An 11,179-nucleotide genomic window follows, 5' to 3' on the forward strand; every position below is an offset into this window, starting at 1 on the left:
AAAGCTGAGGTGTCTGCAGGAGGGGAACTTAGTCCTGCTTCTACCAGGAGTACATGGAAATTGAAAAGAGAGGATTTATGGTTTTTTGCCTTAAGTGAGAAGAACAGGAGGTGGATCTCCAAAGGCAGAATATCCATAATGATAGAGCAGTGAGGAATACGAGGAGGGAAACATAAGCATGTTTGCATCAACATTTAGATTTTTCTGGGCTTGCCCAATCCCAGTCATTTGGAGTTTGTCTTTTACAAGGTTCAACCATGGTTGAGCAAATATTAGTTAACGTAATTAAAACCTGTTGAATTGAACAGGAAACATTCACGGGAAATCTGCAGGTGTCTGCAAGCAAGAGTGACACTAGAAAGATCTTGGTATGCCGGCTCCCTCTTCCTCAAGGGGAGTGTCCCTGGAATGAAGCCACCAGCAACAGGAAAGGAAACAGATGGGGTTGTAGAAAGTAGGAGCAGCAAAAGGTTCTGAACTTAGAAATAAGCTGCTCGCCCCGGGGTGAGTGTAAAAGGCATCTGGGGTATTTGCTTTTTTGTTTGTTGGAGGAAGGAGGGTGTCTCACAACACTTTCTCTCTCTTCTTTCTCTCTCTCCCCTTCCTCTCTCTCTCAAATTCATTTAGGACATGGAATTTCTAAGACTACTGCCATCTTAGGGTTTGAATCTCTTCTTAGCTTCATTCATGCATATTAAAGAAAGACAGCTCCAGTATGACTTCAGAAAGAAAAGCCAGGCTGATTTCCCAGATGCAGTGTTGCGCCACGGCTGAGTTTTCTTCCTGGAGTGAGCTATTTGAGTTTCGTCTTCCTTACCATCTTGTATTCTCTTCATTCCAAGGCTTGGACACTTGAGGCAGAGAAGCCCTCATCCTGGGTGTCGGGGTGAGGGGTGTTCTCATCATGAATGGGAGGCGTGCCCAGCTCCAGCTCTGCCTTTTTTTTTTTTTTAACCAAACCAGAGTAGAAACAAATGGGTGTGTGACTTACCGTGATCGACATAGCAAGATATGATACATGCCAGGAGAGAAAAAGAAAGTGCTGATGGAAAAATTAATCTCATTAGGGAGATTTGTTTGTGGTGACTTTTTTTTTTTTTTTTTTTTTTGAGACGGAGTATAACTCTGTCCCCCAGGCTGGAGTGCAGTAGTGCGATCTCAGCTCACTGCAACCTCCGCCTCCAAGGTTCAAGTGATTCTCCAGCCTCTGCCTCCCAAGTAGCTGGGATTACAGGAGCCCACCAACACGCCCGGCCAATTTTTGTATTCTTAGTAGAGATGAGGGTCTCATCATGTTGGACAGGCTGGTCTCAAACTCCTGACCTCAAGCCATCTGCCTGCCTTGACCTCCCAAAGTGCTGGGATTACAGGGGTGAGCCACCACGCCTGGTCTGTGGTGACATTTGAAATGAATCTGAAAAATGTGTAGAACATTAACAGATGGAAAAGACCGTCACTGTATTATTATGGTATTAATGCTCAGCAATATCTGTATCTAATAATATCATGCAGCTTTTGCAGGGTCTGCTCTTAGAATATGCTTTTGCTGGCAGAAGCACCTCAGCTATACTTTGGAGAAGCACCTTACTCTTTGTTTTTTGTTTATTTTTTAATTTGTTTTTTGTTTATTTTTTTGTGTTTTTGTTTTGATTTGTTTTGTTTTGAGATGAAGCCTCACTCTTGTTGCCCAGGCTGGAGTGCAATGGCGTGGTCTTGGCTCACTGCAACCTCCGCATCCCGGGTTCAAGTGATTCTCCTGCCTCAGCCTCCCAAGTAGTTGGGATTACAGGCGCCCACCATCATGCCCGGTTAATATTTTTTATTTTTAGTAGAGATGGGGTTTCACTATGTTGGCCAGGCTGGAACCTTACTCCTACTCTCCACCTAGGAAGTGTGAGTGAGGCTGGCTCCACCCCGGGCTCCTGGTAAGGCATGCGACCCAGACTGGCCAATAAAAGAACCACATGCCTTTGGCATAGTGAATTGACTCAGGGAGGGAGAGTGACCCAAGTTGGGCTAGTCCTGGAGCTTTTGCTGGAAAAATTAGGGAAAAGGATTCCTCTTTCTGCTGGGGTTCCTAAGCTGGTGGGTTCCTGTTTGAGAGCTTTAAGGGGCCAGTTTTGTTACCAAGGAGGGAGAACCTGAGAGATGAAAGGGAGATTCCTGAATCCTTCATTTGAGCACCTGGAGACAGTTATGCCTGAAACTCTATGCCTGGACATTTTAGTCACTCAAACCAATAGTTTGCTTTTTTTTTTTTTTTTTTTTTTTGAGACGGAGTCTCGCTCTGTCGCCCAGGCTGGAGTGCAGTGGCGCGATCTCGGCTCACTGCAAGCTCCGCCTCCTGGGTTTACGCCATTCTCCTGCCTCAGCCTCCTGAGTAGCTGGGACTACAGGCGCCCGCCACCGCGCCCGGCTAATTTTTTGTATTTTTAGTAGAGACGGGGTTTCACCGTGGTCTCGATCTTCTGACCTTGTGATCCGCCCGCCTCGGCCTCCCAAAGTGCTGGGATTACAGGCGTGAGCCACCGCGCCCGGCCTTTTTTTTTTTTTTTTTTTTTAAGAGACAGTATCTCACTCTGTTGCCCAGGCTGAAATGCAGTGGTACAATCATAGCCCACTGTTACCTTGAACTTCTGGGTTCAAGCAATCCTTTCGCCTGGATTTTTTTTTTTTTTTTTGGAGACAGTGTCTCCCTCTGTCACCAGGCTGGAGTGCAGTGGCACGATCTCGGCTCACTGCAATCTCCACCTCCCGGGTTCAAGCGATTCTTCTGCCTCAGCCTCCTGAGTAGCTGGGATTACAGGCGTGCGCCACCACACCCAGCTAATTTTTGTATTTTTAGTAGAGACTAGGTTTCACCATGTTGGCTAGGCTGGTCTTGAATTCCTGACCTCAGGTGATCCGCCTGCCTCGGCCTCCCAAAGTGCTGGGATTGCAGGTGTGAGCCATAGCGCCCGGCCTCACCTGGCTAATTTTTTAAGTTTTTGGTAGAGATTGGTTCTCACTATGTTGCCCAGGCTGGTCTTGAACTCCTGGCCTCAAGAACTCCTGCTGCCTTGGCCTCCCAAGGCATTGGGATTATATAAATTTACTTTTTAAATATGCTGTCTTGTGCTGTGTTTGTGCTTTTCCCCTTGCAAACAAATAAACAAAAATGTTCTAGTCAATACAGAAATCTTTAGTGATCTGCTTCAACAAAGCTGTGGGAGCAAGAGGGTAGCAGATTCACAGAGCAGGTTCCTAGCAAAAAAAAAGTCTTTCTGCTGCTAACATCTTCCAGGTCAGCTTCCTAGGCCCCAGTGACTAAGACATTGGGACTTTATTCTTAACCTCCCTGGTCCAAGGCCTTTCACAGATCTAGCTGACTTCTGTGTGCTGGATATTTTTCCATGAATCAGAAATGAAATATGCAACATTGTAGCCACAAAGCAATGAAAACAGCTCATTTGTCTTTTGTGTCCCTCCAAGCTTTGTTTTTTCTGGGTCACACGTTATAAGTGAAGAGTCATAATGCTAATCCAGTCTGGATTTATTAACAGTTGAATAGACTATTGAGAAAAAACTTGTTAATCATCAGAAACAAATTCACTGCAGAAGAATTACAGACAGAGTGGGACAAATGCCTTGAGCCAACTAATTTTCTGCCCCTTCAGGGAAAACTCTTGGATATTGGAATTAAGTGTCACATCTGGAAATGCAAGAACGTAATTGCTTTTATTGAGTGCTTACTATGTCCTTGATACTAAGGACAGTATTTGCCTACATTCTCTCTTAATTTCATCAACTCTGTGAAGTAGGTCCTAAACCCCGTTTTATAGGGGGTGAATGACGCAGACATTACCAGTTGCTACCCAATGTCCATTCTCTCCTTGTTCCTTACAGAGAGACAACCCCAATTAGTGACTGCTTCTAGCTCAAAGTTCAGGCTCTCTGGTGATTTCTGTGGCTGCTACTGCAGCTGTGGACAGCCATGTGATCTGGTTCTGGCCGGTGAGACCTGAGTGGAAGTCTTCTGCAGATTTCTGGAAAAATGTTGTCTCTGGGATATGGGCATTGCCCCCTCTTCCTTGTTCCTTCCTTCTCTCTTTCTGGAATGTGGGTGTGAGGCTGGTGGCAGAGTAGCCATGCTGTGACCTTGAGGCAACTATGAGGAGGAAATCCACATTCTGAGGGTGGAGGGGAAGGAAGGTGGAAAGAACCTGGGATATTGCTGACATTGTAAAGTCACTATTCCTCCCTGGAAGGCCTACCTTCAGACTTGTTATATGAAAGAAATAAACCATTGTTTGGTTAACCTGGTGAGGTTGGGTTTCTGTTACAGACAACTGAATGCAATCCCTGACTGATGCAGGGAAACTGAGCTGAAGGAGTTCAGGTGAAGGGACGTGCTTGCATTTCCATATAAAGCAATGTCTCAAAACTGGGTAAGACATGATTCCTATGCTTAAGGAGTTTATAGCCTAGTTTGGGATTCCACTGCATAAAGAAACAATTATAATATAACATATTTAGTATAATGGTAGTGATTTGCATAGGGTATCATGGGTGCCTAGTAGAAAAAAAAGGAAACAAGACAAGAGCAAAATGAAAGTTAGCGAGGCAAAGAAGAGAGGTCAAAAAAGAGATCATAGCTTGAACAAAAGGATGGAAGTGAGAAACAGCATGGCATACACAGAGGGCCACAAGCTGGTCTGAGTTGTTGGAGCATAAAGTATAAAGCAGGCATTGGTGAGAAATGCAGCTGGAGAGGTGTTTTCATTTAACTATTGCTAAATAGTAAGCCACTTCCAAAACGTAGTGACTTAGAACTATTTTTATCATTTCTCATAGTTCTGTAATCTGAGTTGAGCTCAGCTTAGTGGTTCTTGTGTTCATGGAGTATCTGTTGGGGTTGGAATACCCAAGAAAACTTCTTAAGTCCCACGTTTGATGCCTCCAGCAGGGATAGCTGAAATAGCTGGCTGGCTGGCATCTTTCTCTCTCTGTCTCTTTTCATATTGCCTCTACATATGCATAGCTTGGGCTTCTTCACAGCATGATGATCTCAGGGTAGCTGGACTTCTTACATGGTAGATGGCTTCCAATTGAAAAGAAAGGAAGTTACCAGTGCATTTAAGGTCTGGGCTGAGAACTATCAGAACATCACTCCCACTGCACTCTGTTGATCAAAGCAAGTCACAAAGTCTGCCCTGAGTCAAGGGAGAGGAAATAGCTTCTATTTCTCAATAGGAGGACCAATATGCACATATAGGGAGAGATGAATCAAAAGTGGACATCTTTGGAGACTATCGACCACCGATTTTATAAGGGCGCAGATGAAGGAGACTCTCTTCTGCTTCAGGTAGGCTGATATGAACACCAGACCTAGGGCATCTACCTTGCTTCATATTTCGAATCTGAAAGGAGAATGCCCCTCAGGCTGCCGTGACTCATCAGAGTAAAAAGTAGTGTGATTAGGCAGAGGTAGGGCTGCGGTGTGGCTTCTCTGCTGAACCCCCTCCAGTTTTCATGTGGCATGAACTGGACTCAGAGGCTCCCATATGTCACGAGAGATGGTTGAGATAAGAGTTAGAGAGGCTACCTGGGGCCCTCAGTGGTGAAGGGAAGGCAAGCTCATAGTAATGACTCGGGGGACCTCTCAGGCCAGATGCTGGATGGTATATTGGCAGAAACCCTTCAGAGCCAGGGCCAAGGGAAGCTGAGCTATGGCTGAGTCTACCTGGGGAAATTTCTGAACCCTGGCAAAGCTGAGAGATCAGACAAGAAGTTACCAGCCACCCTGCAGCAGAGATTAGTGAGGATCTAGAGAACATAGTATGAACTCCAGCGCCTCATGGCGGACTCCAGTGCACTGGCGGACTCTGGTGCTGCCTTTTGTCACCCATAAGGCGACAAAAGACAATACCCCTCCTACTCAAGGAATTACCCTGCCGCCATCTTGGAACACAGCAAGAGGAAGATGCAACGCCCTGAGAGGCTGGGAATGCACCTGAAGTGATGGCTGCTTTTACTGTCTTCATAGCATTTCCTGGACTGCAGGAAAATTTACCCAGCAAGAGAGTCTCATAAGGAAGAATAGATACATTATAACGAAATAAAGAAGCCATGTTACATAAAATTACAAAGAAAGAATAGGAGTAATGACAAATTCAGGACTGCAGTTACTCTATGGGAAAGGAAAGGGATGGGGGAGTCTGCAGGGAGCTTCAACTGTTTTGCTAAGGCTTTATTTATAAAGTTAGGAAATGGGTACATGTATGTTGTTACATTCTGTATGCCTTTTTGTGAGTTTTAAATAGCTCAAAATGTAACTTTTTAAAGGGCTACACTTCTGAACAGATCTGTGAGCCCCAATGCCAAGTTGAGGTCTTGAACAGATTGTATGGGAGTGGGGACATAGAAACAAGCTTGAAACAGGACTCAGACCTACTTGTTAGAAAAATCAACCTGGCTGGACTTGAGGAGGACAAAATAGAGTCAAGGGAGGCAGTGAGGGGGTTGTCACACCAATGCAGTGAGAGGGGACGGTAGCCTGATCTCCCCAGAGGTGGTTGGGGTGGCTTAGAAAGTCAAATTGGTGGACTTAGTGATTAACAAAATGTGGGGTGGTGTGGGCAAGGTTTGTGGTTGACTGGATGGATGAGTCCCCTACCCCAAATTAACTAAGGTAAGAGAATACACCCAAGTGGAGGGTATATTTTGGTGCAGACATGAAGAGTTCAGTTAGGACAGATTGGTTTGGAGGTATCTGTGGGACATGCTGGTAGAGATGCCTGGACAGAGGGTGGATGCATGGGTCTGAACTCCAGGGAAGAGATCTTGGAGATCCCAGCACTGATGCAAATTGAAGTTGTAGAAGTGGGTGAGATGCTCCAAGGGAGAGCAAGTAGGGGGCCAGAAATGAAGATTCAGGGAAGTCTGGGGCACAGCACCCCCGTTGGCCTGAGCAAGGGTAGCCTACAGCCATTCCGGCTCTGCAGACACCCCCTTGCCATCCTATCTGGAGCCCCAACCTTGGTAAGCAGAAGAACTACCACCCACCATCATTCCCTCTGGCCTGCCTCTGTGGGGAGCAATGCATTCTCTGGACTCCTCCCTCCCTGCCCTTGTGCATTTTGCTCTCTATTTGCTGTCCAGGTTTGCCTGCCTGTGGGCTTGCTTTCCTTTCCCTTCAGAAACACTAAAAGGGGCAGAAAGACCACCTACCATTCCCCACCACCCACCATAGGAGCATGAAACGATGGGAGCTGCTGAGGTGCAGCCTGGAGACCCCTTGGGTGCCTTGGCGTCTGTCTGCTCCCTCAGCTGCTGGGTACTCAGCCCCCTGCTAGACCCAGGCCTTTCAGAGCTGATGGCCTTGTTCCGCTTGTTCTCCAGACATGGTTTAGGTAATGCACATTCTTGTGAGACCCTGCCACAGTGCCTTAGACTTGAACTTCTGAACACTGGGCTCTGTGGAAACCTCTCAGCCCTGAGTAGCTGGCACTTTATTGGTGTTTCTCTCCCCTCTTTTGAAGAAGGGATTTAATGCTTTTCTTTTTTCAGGATGGGTTTGTTGCCAATAACAGGAACATGCAGAAGCTGCTCAGAGCAGTTTTGGTTGGTAGTGAGGTTTGAGGATGTGGAGGTGAGGGGGGCTGCAACCTGGCCAGCCCGTTTGCATGAGTCCTCACCTTCTTTTTGTTGTTATTGTTGTTGTAATAAATGCAAGACAGCCTTAGCCTTTGTTTGTCCCTGTTGACAACTTGGGTATCCTCTCTTCCACCCAGACTCTGTCTCCTTGAACTGGAAATCTCTCTTTTTCTTAAAATTTGGATTCTCATGTGAAGTTTAGAATCTGAATTAGACAGAGGCTGCTCTGAGCTCTAGGACAAAAAAAAGGGGGAGGTTTCCTGCCCTAATTTGTAATTAAGGGAATTTGGGAAAAGCCAAAGCAACAATGTTGTTTCAGAAATATCAATCTCTCAAGACATTTCTCCAGAATTGAAATAGATTTCAATTATGGAGTGAAAATGTATCCATGGGAATGACAGAGAGTTTGGTTTGCCTAAAAATAACTCTGTAGTCAAGGGTAATATAGCTATGTAATAAGTTAATCAAGAAAGGAAAGTTTTCATATAGAAAGCACTTTAAGGAATCACTCCAAATTGTCACAGCATCTACTCTGAGATCTTCCAGTTGCTTTCAGGGTGATTTACTTACCAGGACTTTGGAACTTACTAGTATAAACTGTAGCCTTCTGGTATAAAATTTATACCAAAAAGAATAGGTGTATACAAAGAGGCAATCTGCATTCTCATGATGTATCATTCCACCTGATAACTGGGCTTTCATAAAACTGTGCAGGAGATACAAACAGGTCCACTGGTTCATTCCTCTGCCTCCAGCCCTTGAACTCGAGCCAACTCAGACAGCAGGGCAGCCATTCCCTTCCCAGGACTCCTCTGGAAACCTGCTCACTGCTTCAGTTTTGGTTGCCTTATCTTGAGCATCTGATATTTACTGATGTACCTTTAGCTCTGATAACCACTCCTATGGTCCCCCCATGGCCACCATGCGTACTCTGGGATTGCCCTTCTGGGATGGTAACCCTGCCCAAGGCCCTCCTTCTGTCCTTATTCTGGGCCAGATGTTAACAGCTAGCCAATGGGATCAATACACTGGGGAAGGAGAGTGTTTTGGGAGTCTGGGAGTTGCATTTTCTAGTTAACATATTTGCATTTTAGTAGGGGTCTCCTGGGGCAGGGAATGTTAATTTAAAGAAAATTCCAGGCATTGAAACAAGCTGGTGTGTGTGTGTGGTGTGATGGAAGAAGAACAGAATAAGAAGGAGGCCAACAAAGAGGAAGAGGAGGAGAAGGAAGAAGAGAAGGAGGATGGAGAAGGGGAAAGGGAAGAGGAAGAACACCGTGGCCACCATCTATCAATTCAGAAAAAGAGCATAGAGAACACCCATTGTTCCTTCCATTCAGAGATGACCACTGCTAATACCTTGTATATATCCTCCCAAGCACCTAGTGTCATAGATATAAATGAACTTTCTTATCTCTAGCAGTCAAATTGAGACAATTTTATAAACTTAAAAGGAAATTGTGCACAATTTCTGTATGTACCATTTAGTAACACGTACGTTCCTTGTTCCAGTAGCTCCACTTCCAGGAATCTATCCTAAGGAGAAATCTAGATTAATAAAAACAACCTTAGCCATCATGTACTGAAGGTTGATTGTGTACCAAGGGTCTTACACACATTGGCTCATTTAATTCTTACACCAACTCTACCAAGCAGATAACATCATCTCTCACCTGAGACTGGAGAAGTTAAGGACCTTGTCCAGGGACCTTAGCAGGGACCTCTGCTAGCAGGTTAGTCTGGAACTGGAACTCAGTGTGCAGCAGGTACTCCAGGATAAGGCACCATCCATCTGGACCCTCTTAGAAGTCAGTGAACCCCCTTGTCCCGTTTCCTGTCCTCTACATATGCTCCAAAGGCCCTGGGGTAGGGGAGGAATGTGACCCAAAGTCTTGCCCTCACATCCAGTGCTGAGCAGCAGCAGGTAGCAGTGCCTGCTGGGCCTCCCACCTGCTTAATTTCCCCTTCCATGAAGCCTTCCAACATCTGTTAGACCAAACTTGTCTTTCTTTTATTTGTATTTATTTATTTAGAGACAGAGTCTCACTCTATCATCCAGGCTAGAGGGCAGTGGTCAGATCTCGGCTCACTGCAACCTCTACCTCCCCGGTTCAGCGATTCTTCTGCCTCAGCCTCCAGAGTAGCCAGGATTACAGGTGTGAACCACCATGTCTAGCTAATTTTTATATTTTTAGTAGAGAGGAGGTTTCACCATGTTGGCCAAGCAGGTCTCGAACTCCTGTCCTCAAGTGATCCGTGGCCTCCCGAAGACTCCAGGCATGAGCCACCGTGCCTGGCCCAATCTCGTCTCTCTTTTCTTTTCTTTCTTTTTTTTTTTTTTTTTTTTTTTTTGAGACGGAGTCTCGCTCTGCCGCCCAGGCTGGAGTGCATTGGCCGCATCTCGGCTCACTGCAAGCTCCGCCTCCCGGGTTTACGCCATTCTCCTGCCTCAGCCTCCCGAGTAGCTGGGACTACAGGCGCTCACCACCTCACCCGGCTAGTTTTTTGTATTTTTTAGTAGAGACGGGGTTTCACCGTGTTCGCCAGGATGGTCTCGATCTGCTGACCTTGTGATCCGCCCGTCTCGGCCTCCCAAAGCGCTGGGTTTACAGGCTTGAGCCACCGCGCCCGGCCTCGTCTCTCTTTTCCATGTGCTCGTGCAGTGCTTCAGGGCTGCCTCCCTCTAGCACAGAAAACACTCTACTGCCTCCCCACTAGTCACAGGCTTGACAGTCTTAATCACAGTTATCTGGGGAAGTGGGGAAAGTGCAGACCTACTGAATTAGATTCTCAGGTTCAGATTTTCTTTTTTTTTTTTTTTTTTTTTTTTTTTTTTTTTTTTGAGACGGAGTCTCGCTCTGTCGCCCAGGCTGGAGTGCAGTGGCCGGATCTCAGCTCACTGCAAGCTCCGCCTCCCGGGTTCCCGCCATTCTCCTGCCTCAGCCTCCCGAGAAGCTGGGACCACAGGCGCCGCCACCTCGCCCGGCTAATTTTTTGTGTTTTTAGTAGAGACGGGGTTTCACCGTGTTAGCCAGGATGGTCTCGATCTCCTGACCTTGTGATCCGCCCGTCTCGGCCTCCCAAAGTGCTGGGATTACAGGCTTGAGCCACCGCGCCCGGCCCAGATTTTCTTGTAGCACACTCACACGGGAGAGAAACTTCGCTGGCACACATCTCCTCAGAGCAGGGACCTGGTCTCATTGCTCTTCCTGTTTTCCATAGCTCTTAGCACCGTGACGCCCAGCAGCCAGTGTCTGGTGAGTGTCCAGAGATATTTCCCAGGAAGAAAATTAAAGTAAGGAGAGTGTAAAGGTGGGGTTAAGAGTGCGGAACAACTGAAGAGGATGTAATTTGAGAGAAGAGCGGTGAGATGGGAAACCTCAGGGCTGATCCACGGTGCCCACCCTTGGGGTTCCTTTGAGTGCTAGGATAGATACTCAGTCAATATCTCTTCTCCTCCTTTTCTCTATAGACACATACTTTAGTCCCAGAATTTTTTTTTGAAATCTAAACTTTTGGTGCCAAAATGAGTAATTGTGCATAA

At 46.4% G+C, this 11,179-nt stretch overlaps 1 long non-coding RNA gene across 1 annotated transcript; it reads left to right on the forward strand.

The window, feature by feature from the left end:
- The first annotated feature begins 376 nt into the window (after nt 1–376).
- LOC144330254 (uncharacterized) lies at nt 377–8,875 on the forward strand. The gene is made up of 3 exons (XR_013396259.1): nt 377–504; nt 5,233–5,344; nt 8,776–8,875. It is a non-coding gene; the product is annotated as an uncharacterized LOC144330254 (long non-coding RNA).
- Nucleotides 8,876–11,179: the final 2,304 nt, after the last annotated feature.

This window comes from Macaca mulatta, chromosome 7 (assembly GCF_049350105.2).
Source record: "Macaca mulatta isolate MMU2019108-1 chromosome 7, T2T-MMU8v2.0, whole genome shotgun sequence".
NCBI lineage: Eukaryota > Metazoa > Chordata > Mammalia > Primates > Cercopithecidae > Macaca > Macaca mulatta.